A 12,003-nucleotide genomic window follows, 5' to 3' on the forward strand; every position below is an offset into this window, starting at 1 on the left:
TGGGTTGCCCTCGCCTCCTCTGGGTCCTGCTGCTGGGACAAGCTGGGTGCTTCACTGGGCCCAAGCCTCACTGGTTTCTTTGACTTTTCTCCATAAGCAAAGCCCAACTGGGTTCCTCGAGTGGGAACAGGTGCCGGCCCAGATGCAGCCTCATGCTCCATGCTGGGCCCTACAGCAGGACTGCTTCAATGCCAGCGGGTACCACAACTTTAGAGAAATTGTTCCTCTGCGCTAGTAGCTCTGCTCACAGCTCACCACCAGGATTAATATGTTCATCTTTATATCAACACAGTCGTAAAATTCAGCTCTTCATATTTTTTATGGAGGGAGAGGCCCATGAAATTAAAAGAGCTCAGGGTCCATAAAAGTCATAATGTGGCCCTGATGACCGACATAGCCATCCCCCACCACCACCACTGTGGCTAGACTGCAGGGCACAGGGCAGCGACAGAGATGAGCATGCCCCAGCTAAGCTCAGACTGACCTCTCCAGTAAGTAAAGCATATTCCTGGGCTGATGAATCTTCCATCCCTCTTGCCTTCCCCTGCCAAGTCACACCCAGCCAGGGTGCCACCACATAGACTCAGCTGTCCCCTGACAGTGAATGGGCTTTCATGCTCACCTGTACGCACACACATACACAGCGTGTGCCTGAACACACGTGTACATACCCCCAGGCAGTGCACAGGTGCACCCCAGCATATGCATCTGTTACCTAACACATGGTATGCACACACATGTAGACACATGCAAACATGTGTGCATACTCAGACATATGCAAGTGCACGCATATCCTCACATGCATCTAAATACAGACTCACGCGGTGGCCAAGCAGCCCTGCACCTCCTCTGCTGTGTACACTGTGGCTTCTGTTGCCTATACCCTGAACTCCAGGGACTCTGCACAGTCCCTTTGGCCCCTTTGAGTGCTCATGGCTATTGCCACCTGTGCTGCTCATAATCCTGGGCCTCTCTCATCTCATCTCCTTTCTCCTTTTCGGGGAGCTGACTTTAAATGGTGGAGAGGAGGAGGCATTGGGCAAGAGGAATGCAGTGCTGGGCACTTCTGTAACTGCATGGCTCCAAGGTTCCTCTCTTGGGAATATGCTAAATGTGTCCTAGTCTCTTCATTCCCAGCCAGGAGCCCCCACCCTGGGTGGGGACAGGGACTGGATCTGACCCAGCTCTCTGCTCACAGCCAGGTGGTGGACAGGCTCAGTGTGCTCAGCAAAGTTTTCAAAGGTGAACAGAGCAAGCTGCCTGCCAGCCCACCAGCCAGAGTCAGGAGGGGTGTTCCGGGCCCGCCTGGAGTGGGGATGGGCTGGTTCACCTCTGGGACCACCCCCTTTCACTCTGTGGACTTCCTAGGATGCCATGATGCTGTGGGCTGGGGCTGGCAGGGGTGAGTCTAGGAAGGTGGGAGGTACCCACCCTTATCCCTGTCCACTGGAGACCCCTCCCTCTGTGGTCCGCTCTGGGGATTCTATTCATGTGAAGCCAACATTCCTGGAGCCCACAGGGCCAGCAAGATCATCTCACACAGGCAGATCGCTGTCTTGCCTAATGAGAAAATGATGACATGGCCCCCTGCCCCGGGCCCCTGCGCCCAGCCAGGCTCTGGCTCCCCAGCCCCCAGTGCCACCAGTTTCACCCCAATGCACACACACCTCCTGCTTTGTGCTGTTTTCTGCAGGTGTGTCCACTGGTCAACTCACAGGGCTGTGCCACCCCTCTAGGGCCCTCTTGTCACAAAGGGTTGGGTACCTCTGAACACCCAGAGTGTTAGACCATTAGGATAGGAGGTCCTTTGGGTCATTAAGACAAAAGTAAACTGAGGCCATGGGCTGAAGTGGTTCCCCCATGTTGAGCACAGTGACCGCCCTGCCCCATCAGCAGAGCAGCAGCCAATAGGGCAAACGGTGGACCAGAAAGGGCGTGCAGCATGAGGGAGGCAGCAGGACTCCCTGCCACACACACCCTGCTTCATCCCTGCACACCTCCTCCTCCAGGCCAACCTCACTGGGGACTCTGAAGAGCCAGGGTCTGAGGATTTGGGGATACAGTGTCTAGAATTCAGGAAGCCCAGGTCCTGTTATGGTGATCCTGTCTCTGCCCAGGCCAGGCTCAGGCCTAAAAGAGGATAAATATACAGTGTTGGCAGCAGCCAAGAGGTGAGTGAGAAGCCTCCCCCCAAGCACTCCATGTTCAGGATTCAGAAGCCAGCTGGGAAAGAGATCTGGGTTAGCTGCCTGCCTGCATCTTCCACTCATCCCCACCTTGCCAGTCTAAGAGCAAGTGGACAGAGGAGGAGACCCAGGCCATGGGTTCCCTAGTGGTTGGGGGGCCAGATTCACAAATATAAGGCAGTCAGAGAAAAGCCCAGGTGGTTATGGGCTGGAGGTGGGGGAATGATCAGTGAGGGTGGGAGAAATCACTAGAAGCCTCTCTAAAGGAAGCAGGACTTTGAATCATGGCATTTCAGGATCCGAAGGGATCTCAAAGGCTGCCTAAAATGGCACATCATCAGACCCAGGATGCTCCTTGATATCATTCCTTCCAGAAGGCTATGATCCTCTACATGGGTACTTACCCCACGAGGATAGCTCATGGGAATGGTTAGAGAGTTGCTTATGCACGGACACAAGGCCCCATTTTCTGGGGGTTGCCACTTCTCAGGAAGGCCAACCCCAGGACTCTCAGGCCCTCTGCGCTCCTCTTCATCCTGGCAGCGGGAGGCGGGGTGGGGGGAAAGGGGTCAGGGCTGGGCACAATCATACCAACACAATCTCATTACCCCAGGAGTGGCCAAGAGCCCAACTGTAGGATGATCACCTTGGTCCACAAGGGAGCAGATACCTGGCTCGTGAAGGGTCCCCTCTCCTGGCACTTGCCCACCACCTGCCTCATCCCTATATAGACAACAACCTAAGAGGGCTCCCATCCCACACCCCTCAGTGACCTGACCCTGCCAGAGAGCAGAACTGAGGGTCAAAATCAAAGCCAGGGCTGGTTTGATGGAGTGAGGTCAGGCTTGGGCAGGGCTGCTGCTGAGGTCAATGTCTTTGGTGGAGAAGTCAGTGTAGGAAAGGGGAGAATCATTCCTGGTCTTACTGCATATACCTTTTATAGCTGTTCTAAAAGCATTTGAGGATTCCATCAGCGCTTCTCCCACTGTAATGTGAACACAAATCCCCTGGAGGTCTTATTAAAATGCAGCTTCTGATTCAGTAAGGTCTGGGTAGCGCCCAAGATTTTGCATATCTAACAAGCTCCCAGTTGCTACCAAGGCTCACTGGTCTTAGGACTTTGAGCAGCAAAGGTCGGAATTATGAAACAAAACACTAGTCTAGTTAAAACAAAAAACACTGGGGAGGAGGAAGCTTCTTACGAGACCAGAAAGAGATTGCAACTGAGCATCACGTTCCACCTGAGCTTCCTGGAAGCCATGGCAAGAAAGGAAGACATGTTCGCCAACGGTTACTGTGGTAACAGAGGCAGCTGCCTCTGGTCGGGAGGACGTCTTTCCCCTGATTCTGGCTGCCCAGGGAACTGATGGAGCAGCCCCTATTAGGAGGAGCAGGCCTAATGTTTCAGGGGGGCATTTGGGTCTCCCTGTGAGAAGGGCTGAGCCATGGCACCCACCGCAGTGGGGCGCATCCCTGATGGAGAGCGTCACAGCGTGGATCACACAACGCCCCGGGTGCCTCACCTGGGGCAGTGCCATGGTCAATGCCCATAGGAGACCATCCTTCCCCACTCGCTGGCTCAGACCCGAGCTGGGGTCTGAGAGTGGTTCCTGACAACACAGAGGGCTTGCAGGCGGCCCGTGGGTGTTCAGGGGAGGGCCGCCGAGACCTAGGCCTGAGCCTCAGGAAGGGGTGAGGTGGATTTGTGGGCAGCGGAAGAGCCCCACCTCTTTCCAGTAATCAGGAAAGTCTTCCTAGAGGAGGGGACATGGCAGACAGATTTGTTTATGTAAAGGAAGGGAGGTGGTTTGGGAAGAGGAAAGACCAGGGAGAAGGAGGGATGGATGGGTGGGCTTCCAGCCACGGTGGAGGGGGGGAGGGCCCCTCACTGTCCCGCTCTCTGGGGCTGACTCCGACCCCCACGGGGGGCTGCTGGGACAGGGATGTGGCACGTTCCATGAGCCTGGCCGGGCCTCTGAGCCTGAATCTCGGCTTTCCCTCCAGGCTGGTGCAGAGGAGGCACCTGGGCCCTGCCTGCCTCCGCCCTCAGGGCGCTCCTTGCCCAGACCCGTGCTGGTGGGAGCTGGGGCCGAACGAGGAGCTGGCACGACTAGGCCACCGCACACGACTGTGGGCGCAGCCATGGATGGGACACAGGAGAGGACAGACTTGCTCAGCCTTGTGCCACATGGCTGTAAGCAGTGTGTCCCCAGGAAAGGACAACCCCAAGAGTCATCTCGGCCTACAAGGGTGTCCAGGGAGAGTGCAGCTGGGTCACATGGGGCTAGGTTCTCGGCTTCCCCAGCTCACCCCTTCCCAGGGTGACCGAGGACACACCCCTCTCCTCCCAGCCTCCTTTGTGATGAAAGGGACGACGTGCACAACCCCAATGACTTTCCAGAAAAGGAAATGGAAAGTCTTTAGACAAATAAACCCAAGGTGTGTCTGTGTTAATGGGAAAGAAGGAAAAGAGCGCTTGGCATTTTCTGTGGTTGCTAAAGCCATAGGGGCTGGGGGGATGACAGGAGATGGGGTTTGGGGGAGACCCTGAGGCTGGCTGCCCACTCCCACCTTGGCTGGCCAGCCTTCCGCTGGGAAGGGCTAGACAAGGGGTCTGACTCATCCTTCTCTCTGGGATGCTCACAGGGAGGCGTCTGAATCGAAGGGAAAACCAGGCTCCCATAATAGGTTGTAGGTATGGAAACCCGGACACTCACAGGCATTCCTGAAGGCCCTGAAGTCTCAGGCCTGGGCTGGTGACTGGAAAGCAATCAGGGAAGACAGGGGACAAGGAGCTCCAGGAAGTCTCTCACTCCTCTGCCCTGCGTGGGGGCCTCCCAGGAGGCAAGGGAGCAAGTGAGAACCTGACACCTGCCATCCATTAGCCTGGAGGCCCTGGGCGAGTGCCTTGGCTCCCAGAGACTCAGTTTCCCCATCTGGGAGGGAGAGGTTGGAGGGAGGAGCCTGTCAGGTGCCGCACACAGTGTCTGACACTGGTGCCCTCGTCTGGGTCTTGGGTGTGGTCACCGCTATGTAGAGCCACCTCATCCAGTCACTTCATTTTACAAAAAGTGGGACCGAAGCCCAGAGTAGAAAGGGAGGGCCCCACGGGGTGACCAGAGAGGAAAGCACATATCCAGTTAGCCCAGGAGCTGCTGAGGGCCCAACAAGGGGAAAGGAGAGGAGGGACTGCCATCTGGGGTGGGGGGGAGGGTTTGTGGTCAGGGAAGAGGTACCGACCCCTGGGGGTGCAGCTGGCCTCACTGTGTCACGGCGTTCCATGTGGTCATACTTCTTGCATCTCAGTGAGTTAGACCCACCGCAGGTCCTGCGTCTTCCCATCCAGCTCCCAGGAGAAGAGCCAACATCTGCTGGGCACACACTGGGTACCAAGCTCTGTTCCAAGCACTGTGCATGGACCCCCCACACCAACCTTAAAAGGTACGGGCTATGATTATTCTTTTTATAGGGAGGAAAGCTGAGGCTTGGAGAGGTTTTTTTTTATTGTTTGGTCACTTAACTCAGGTGACACAACCCAGAAGTTGAAGCTAAGATCTAAACCTGGGCTGTCAAAAAAAATAATAATAATAAAAAAAAATAAACCTGGGCTGTCAAAGCCCCGGTTGGAATTCATAAGCACTCTGGCAGGCTGCATGGTCCCCCGTCTTACGGTGCACACCGCCTGGCAGGTGCAGCAAGGATCCCCCAAACCCAGGGATAGCACAGGTTCAGGAGAGCCAGGGCCCCCACAACAGCACATGTGGAAGAAGCATGAGACTCGGACCAGGGTCCCGGGAGCTCTCTGTGAGAGACTCCTGGTCCTCGGGAGACGAGCAGTTCCCATAATGCCCACTAACATCCCAAAAGGCCAAGCTAGGGGGCCCAGGCTCTGTGAATGGAGGTGGGATACGGCATGCCAGGGGCCCTCCCCACAGCCACCGAGAACCCAGGAGCCATCCTGTCATCCTGCCAGCCTGGCCGTCGTCCATAGGCACTTGGAGGTGGCCAGGCCCAAGGGAGGCTGCTGGGCCCGTCCAGCTGGCCCAAGGTCACCAATGGCTGCGAAAACAATGGGCAGTGGGTCCAGCCGAAGCCGGGTCCAGAACAAAGGCCCGGGTACTTCCTCGCATTGAGGCCCCCTCCTTCATGGTTTGCCAAGACGGGAGACGGAGGAAGCCTTCATCAGGAGGTAGGGATGTTTTGCAAAGACTGTTCCCGGGAGAACTGCAGCTGCCACTGCCCTCAGGGGAGCACACACTGGGAACGGCTGCTCCCGGCCAGGCCTGCCTGCCGGGAAGCAGGGGAGAGAGGCGCCCTCCAAGCCCGCGGGTGCCCCCACCTTGCTCCCTAGACTGAATCACTGAAGTGCAAGGTGTCTCGGACCGCAGCTCCTCCCCGGGGTCCTGGCTCGGAGGGAGGTCAGCATCTGCCTTCTGAGCTGCCCTGCACGCTGCTGCAGCAAAGTCCTCTAAAGCAGCGTGGGGCCACCTCTGCCCTGCTCTAGGAACCCCCACAGCTGCCCAGCACGCAGAGGGCGGCCTGAGCTCCTCAGCCTGACATGCAAGCCCTTCAGCTCTAATCTCCCTTAATGTCCTCCCACCTGGAAGGGCCCAGCCCCTTCCTCCTGGCAGCTGTGCACCTGCCCATCCGGCCTGGGGTACTTCTGCCCTTCCTCCTCTCCAACCCTCCCTCAGGGTCCAGCTTCAATCCTCTCCCTCTAGGAAGCCTCCCTGACTGCTCTAGCCCCTACAAATTCCCCTCGTCTGAGCCCTGTGCCCTCAATAAAATCCAAGAAGGATCTGAGCCCAGGAGTTTGGAGAGCACCAAGGCAGAGATCAACTGAGAGTAGAACAATCCTTCCTTAGAGTAAAGTTCCCATACACACCGCGGTTTGTTTATATAATCGTCCTGACATAATTACTAATAGCACCCTCCCAGGTTCGGGCCCGGGCTGGAGCAAGGGAGGGGTGAGGCAGAGGGGGCAGGGCCCAGGGTTGGCACTGACAGCCGGGGCTCCAGTGCCCTGGGAGTACTCACAGTGGACACCCAGGCAGGACACAAGGAAGTGGATGCTTATCATGGAGATGGGCTCCATTCCACAGGGAGGCAGGACTTTGCTGAACCTCACAGATGTCAGGGGGCCTTAAAACAGAAAATGCCAGATAAGCACCCAGAATTGCCCTTATCAAGGGCCACAGGAAAGGCGCCAGGTTTAATCTCAAAACCACACCTGGAATCAACGGTTTAGAGACTTCGAGCAGTGCCTCCCCACCCCAGCACCCTGTGACTGGGGCTTTATGCCTAAGGGTGGGGTGGGGGAGGGGTTTCTTCAAAGATGGAGAATGAACTTTGGGCCCTCAATCAGCCCCTCCGTCACTGCCCAGATCCCAGTTGGTGGTTGGCACCCAGCTACAGGTTTCTCCCATTACCCTACATGTGCACGCATATGAGTGCACGTGCATCCCCCCCCATCCCCACCACCTCACCTCTATAGTGCTCAATTTCCTGGTCTCTAGGTCTGGGGCTCATTGTCTTCCCTCCCTTCCTCCCTTCCCTCCTGTACCTGTCCCATCCTGAGGGCACTCAGACGACAGGGCCTGCACTTTCAGCTAGGTAATCCCTGAGGGCTTATAGAGGAGGGGCCTTGGAGATAGGCTTTGAGGGTCTAGGGTAGATCTGGCAGATGGTCATGGGGACCCAGAGGGCAGGGACCCAGGGGCAGCAAAGAACACGAGCAAAGGCTTCAGGCAGCGAGGGAAGCAGTGCTATGGTTTGGGGTGGGTGGAGTAAGCAGCTGGAGGAGGGAGCGAGGTGGGGAAGCAGAATGACAGACAGGTTGGCATCACCCCCACCCCCTTAGACCTCCCATCAGATGTATTCCCTTCAGCCCAAAAGCCATCCAGTGGTCTGGTCTCTGGGAGACCCTTCCATGAATGACAAACATCCTATCTGGGCCTCAGTTTTCCCCACTGTAAACAGAGGGCTTTCAATGATTTCCTAGGGAACAGGACATAGGATAGACCTCCCTGGGGAATGCTGACAGGGCAGTGGGATGAAGCACTATGGTCCCGAGATGGCAGGAAGGGCCAACAGTGAGCTGCTGTGACCATCGAGCCCCTGGCCAGTGCGGGGCTCTGGTTCTTCTCTTGTGAGAGCAGGTCTGCTGGAGCGACATCCCTGAGCAGCGTGCAGGCGCTGGCAACGTGCCCCCCTGACCCATGGGCAGCCTGCCTGCCCCCTCTCCCGCCCACCTGCCAACCCGCCCCTCGTCCTGCATTAAGCAATCTCTATTATCGCAAATGCCTGACATTTTTCCCTGGTAATTACAGCTCCCGCAGCCCCATGAGGATTAGGGCATGATTAGGGAGTAGGGAGGACTCTGGCAGATGGAGAGAAATACCTGCAAATAGACTTGGCACCCTGACTGCCTCCTGCAAGTTCAGGCTCCCGGAAGAGCTCAGTGGCCGGTGAGGATCGTCCACGGGGCCTTGGAAAGCAAAGGCCATCCGCATCTGTCACTTCCATCATCTCCTGGCCTCCTCCCTCATACTGTATTTCCTGGGAGCAGCACAGCAGCCCCTCGATGTGCCCCTCATCTCTGCCCCCCGCCCTCCCTGGCCAGGGAGAGAGATCTGAAGTAGAGCTCTGAGTAGACCTTGTCTCCCGGGAACACATCCCAGCCCTGGGCCTGCCATCTGAGACCTCCCACTCTCTGCCTCCTCCCCTAACCCTCTGGGACTCCCGCTTTTGGATCACCCTGATGAGACCCATAGACCCCGCAGACTTTCATGGTCTCTTGGCTCTCATCATCTCACCATGTCACCTGGAATAATCTTTCATTCAATTCTCCACTTGTCCAAACCGTACCCATTCATCAAGGCCTAGGTAAGATGCTACCACCACTGAGGAGCCTCGCCAACCCCCACCAGACATATTGAGAGCAAACACCTGGCAAGTCCACACACCTCACTGTGCATTGACTCTCATTGTCCTCAATACAGCCCTGTGGGATTGGTGATTTTACAGAGGAGGAAACTGAGGCCCGGAGAGCTTAGGTCAGGTGCTCATAGTCACACAGGCAAGCAGCAGTGGAGGCAAGACTGAACTCAGGCCTCTGGTCCTGATGCTGCTTCTTCCCCAGACATTGCTTCGTTATGAGGACATCTGCGTTTTCACACTGTCACCCCCACAAAAATCACAAGCTCTAGAATAGAACGTTCTCAAACTTTAACCTGATTCACCTGATGGTTTTGTTCAAATGCAGGTTCAGATTCAGGGGGGATGGGTGGAACCTGAGATACTGCATTTCTAAGAGGTTCTCAGGTGCTGCTGATGCTGCTGGTCCAAGGACCACACATGGAGTCGCAAGGCTAGAGTCTACACTACAGCAGACAAGTCTTCCTCCTGCCATTGTTGGCTGAGCAGAGCCAACGGCCTGTGGGGGCTTAAGACTGGTCCTTCACATCCCGGGTCTCCCAGAAGGCTGGGCCCACTGCTCCCCCTCTGCCACTACTGATGCTCAGGATGGGCTGGGCCCCTGGCCCTAACTTCCCTTCTGCTCAGAAACAAGCAGTGGGATGGGGTCTGGATGCACCCTTGCCTTAGGATATTCTCCAAGACCACCCCCAAGCCTTGGCCCAGCTCTGACAGCCCCCCCACCCCCCACCAGGGAATCCTGACAGTTCTTCTGGAAACTGCTCTTCTTACCTGTGCTGCTGTCACGAAGAACCTAGAGTCAGTAGTACAGATGGCTTGGCCGACATTAGCCCAGTATGTCGTCTGGCCACGGAAGAAGGTGAAGAAAGCCCTGGGCTGGCCGTGGAAGAGGCCAGTAGCTAGTAAGGAATTCTGGAGAGAGGTGTCAATGTGCTGGGATCCCTTTCCCCGGCCATGGTGCACAGAGGTCTGCATCTCCTCTCCTAAGGCCAAGTAGGGGAGCCTTCAAGGAAGCTGCTTAAGAGCTTGGTACGTGTGCCAGCAGCAGTGTGGGATGGTCCCTGATTCCCACCTGAGGACAGCAGACGCTGCTGTCCCCGACAGGGGGTGGAGAAGACAGGCAGGCTGAGGTGGGAAAGGTCTGACCTCCAGAACCGGGGAGGCAAGGATGTGCGGGTGCTTGGCCTGGTTCAACCGTGCAGAAGACTCAGATCTTCTTAAAAGGGGAAGGAGGAGGCTTCCCCAGAGGCCGGGTGGGAGCAGGTAACGGGAGCTGCCAGGGCGGCAGCCGCAGCATGAATCATCTGCCTCGGGAGAGGTCCCTAGTGGCTGGGGCTGCTCCCCAGAGACCGCTCTCACTGCTCGCACAGCCGGAAGGGCAGTGGGATCCACCGGCTCGTCCCTCCCGGGACCAAGAATTCGCACCTCCCTGAGGTCTGCTCGTCCACTAACCTGGCAGGCGGGTGAGCACGGATGGGGTGGCCACACCCAGGACGGTCCCTGGGAAGCCACTCAACTCTAGGACTCTTAATTTTTTCAGGAGGGTGTTAGGCCAAGTCAGTAGACCCTCTCCCTGGAACATCACACATACATACACGAACGCAAAGATTTTAGTATAATTTGGGAGGGAGGCTATGGGCTCACTGAAGCCTACCCACACTCTCCCCAGAAAACCACGCACCTCGGGAGGAGAACACCCACATGCAAGGAGGCACAGGCCTCTATTTAATTCTTGCAGACCTGGTGGCAGTCCTGTGGGTCTACTCTAGCTCCCGGATCTGGGAGAGGGTGGTGCTGGGGCTTTGCTCACCCTTCATTACAGGAAACCCCAGGCACAGGGTGTCAAACGGTGCATGTACCTGTGTCTTGGCTTCTAGAAAGATGTTTTCATAGTTTGTTGGAACTGGGTTTTTCAAGCAACGCTGGGAATATTTTGATTTCTCCAGCCCTGCCAACGGGACCCTGGTCAGGAGGTTAAGTGAGTTTCATTGAAAAAGACACACTTTTCCTTCCCAGGCTGATAAACAAGCCTGCTGCAGGGAAACTGACTTCCTCCACCGGTGCTCAGCTGGAGCAGCCTGTCTCTGGCCAAGGAAAACAAATGCATAAACATTTTGGGGACATATAGGAAGCATTTCTGCTGGACGCCTGCTGTGAATAGCCACTGGAGTTTACACAGCAAACCCCAGTGGGGCCTCTGCACAGCATGGACAAAGAACGCCCTGCCCTCTCACTTCCCTCCCGGCTCCTCCCTGCATCTCCCCAAAGACCCACAATGAGATACTACAACAACCCGGCCACTACTCGTGCCCAGTCCGTGAGAGTGCAAAACAGGCCTGGAGTTGTCACCACCAACGTCCGGGCACTGTAGAGGGAACACCGTCCCTCAGCTGCTTGCATCCTGAGCACGGGGAGAGCACACAGAGGCTGGGGACCAGCTGCCATCCAGCGTCTACCACTCTCCCGGGCCTCTCTCTGGGCCAGGACAGACATGGAGGAGCTCACAACCTGGTCCTTCCATGCAAACACCCACTGCTGCAGGGCCCACCCAGAGCTACGGCCTAGGCGCTGGCCAGGTCCAACAGGGGCAAGCACTGACGCTGCTGAGTTGCTCCCAGTCAGCATGGCTTACAGAGCCTGGTGCCTTAGACTTGGGGCTGATCAAGAAAAGACAGGCTAGACCAGAAGCCCAGCCAGGGAAACTACTGGACCAGAGGGCATCTCCTGCCTGCAGAGCCCCTCGTTAGGTGATGTCTTAGCCCACAGGTCTCCGGGGCTCTGGGGCCCCTCCACCATCACTGTTCCTACCCCAGCCGCAAAACACAAAGACCTCATGCATCCTTTGCCACAACAGAATGAATGAGTCTCTCTGTACTTGGTA

General features: G+C 56.6%; 1 long non-coding RNA gene across 1 annotated transcript; it reads right to left on the reverse strand.

Annotated features, from left to right (window-relative positions):
- Nucleotides 1-1,615: 1,615 nt before the first annotated feature.
- Nucleotides 1,616-7,330, reverse strand: LOC144288636 (uncharacterized). The gene is made up of 3 exons (XR_013356594.1): nucleotides 7,224-7,330; nucleotides 5,427-5,554; nucleotides 1,616-2,722 (listed from the first exon to the last, which is right to left on the reverse strand). It is a non-coding gene; the product is annotated as an uncharacterized LOC144288636 (long non-coding RNA).
- Between the last annotated feature and the right edge of the window lie 4,673 nt (nucleotides 7,331-12,003).

The sequence above is a fragment of the Canis aureus genome, chromosome 18 (assembly GCF_053574225.1).
Source record: "Canis aureus isolate CA01 chromosome 18, VMU_Caureus_v.1.0, whole genome shotgun sequence".
Taxonomy (NCBI): domain Eukaryota; kingdom Metazoa; phylum Chordata; class Mammalia; order Carnivora; family Canidae; genus Canis; species Canis aureus.